At 48.9% G+C, this 1,549-nt stretch overlaps 1 pseudogene; it reads left to right on the top strand.

Moving 5' to 3' along the window:
* Positions 1 to 406: 406 nt before the first annotated feature.
* On the top strand, positions 407 to 863 carry LOC100684632 (annotated as a pseudogene).
* Positions 864 to 1,549: the final 686 nt, after the last annotated feature.

The following is a 1,549-nucleotide window of genomic DNA, read 5'->3' as shown; positions in this document are numbered from 1 at the left end:
CCAGAAGTGAAAAACACATCTAAGACATGTAATTGTAGAAATATTAAAGTCAAAAAGGAAAAAACTTAAACGTGAAGAGTATGTAAAATGTTGTAGTTAAGGTGGGAAAGCAGAATAAATATTGGAAATTTTTAGTCTTGGGGCCCCTGAGTGCCTCAGGCCGTGGAGTATCTGCCTTTGGCTCGGGTCATGATCCAGGGGTCCTGGAATCGAGCCCCATGTAGTGCTCCCTGTTCGGTGGGGAGTCTGCTTTTCCCTCTCCCTCTGCCCCCCCTCCACGTTCTCTCTCTCTCCCCCCTCAAATAAATAAATAAAATTTTATTAAAAATTTTTAGTCTGATATAAAAACGAGTCGTAATGGGAAACGGAAATATAAAAGACCCTTTACTGTCATCTCCGCACTGGGAGCAGCTCTCCTGCTCCAGCCCCTCATTCCCTGAAAATGTACGCCTGTGTAAAGTTCGTCTCCACTTCCTTCTTGGTCAGGAGCACCTCTCAGTTGTTGAGCTGATCCCTGTCTGCAGTGGTGCTAAAACCACCGGAGACACTGACAGATAAGAGCCTCAGCAGCTTGGCAGCCCCATGTCCCCTGACCTCACTTATTCCTAGCCCCAGCTTCCAAACCAGTGCCATTTCAAGGGACATTGACACAGCAGCCAAGTTCATTGGGGCTGGGGTTGCCACTGTAGGGGTGGCTGGCTCTGGGGCTGGAATTGGGACTGTGTTTGGGAGTCTCATCATCAGTTATGCCAGGAATCCCTCTCTGAACCAACAGCTCTTCTACGCCATTCTGGGCTTTGACTTTTCAGAGGCCATGGGGCTCTTGCCTGATGGTGGCCTTTCTCATCCTCTTCACCATGTGAAGGAGTCGTCTCTACCTCCCATAGGTCTTTCTCCCATGTCTTGTCTGCCCTGTATGTTCCTTTTCCTATACCTCCCCAGGCAGCCTGGGGAAAGTGGTTGGCTCATGGTTTGACAGAGGGAAGACAAATAAATACTGTATCAATAAGATTTTTTAAATAAATAAATAAATAATAAAAGGACCCTTTAGTTCTATATATTATTTTCTCTCAGTTCTGAGGCTTTCCAGTGCTGCTTGTTCAGTAAACTTGCTTTTTCCCTTGAACTTCCAGTAGTTCTTCCGGGGGAAGGGTCTGCTGTGCTGATTCTCAGGTGTCTGTACCTGGGTGGAGATGCCCCGCCCCTTGCCAGGTGCTGGTCTCAGTATGAGTTGTTTATCCTGTGAGACCTTTGTTCCCTAGAGGACCCACCTTTCCCAGGCACAAAGTGAAACAAAGAGGGAAAACAATGGTGGCGGCAGATTTCCTGCTCTGGAGTTGAGCAACTTGTGAGTAACTAACTGCAGTTTCCCAGTCCTCACTGGCCTAGATGTTCCTGAGGGCAGGCGTGGGTGCACTGATCTGCACAGCTTGCAAGGTGATCAGTGGCAGGGGGGATCTTGTTTTCCTGGGCCCTCCCCATGTCCACCTGTCCCAGGGGGAACAAAGGATCACTGGCTTTGTCTGTCCGGGCACCCTGGGATCTGGGG

The sequence above is a fragment of the Canis lupus genome, chromosome 14 (assembly GCF_011100685.1).
Source record: "Canis lupus familiaris isolate Mischka breed German Shepherd chromosome 14, alternate assembly UU_Cfam_GSD_1.0, whole genome shotgun sequence".
Classification (NCBI taxonomy): Eukaryota; Metazoa; Chordata; class Mammalia; order Carnivora; family Canidae; genus Canis; species Canis lupus.
This window is presented reverse-complemented; position numbering and strand designations above follow the sequence as displayed.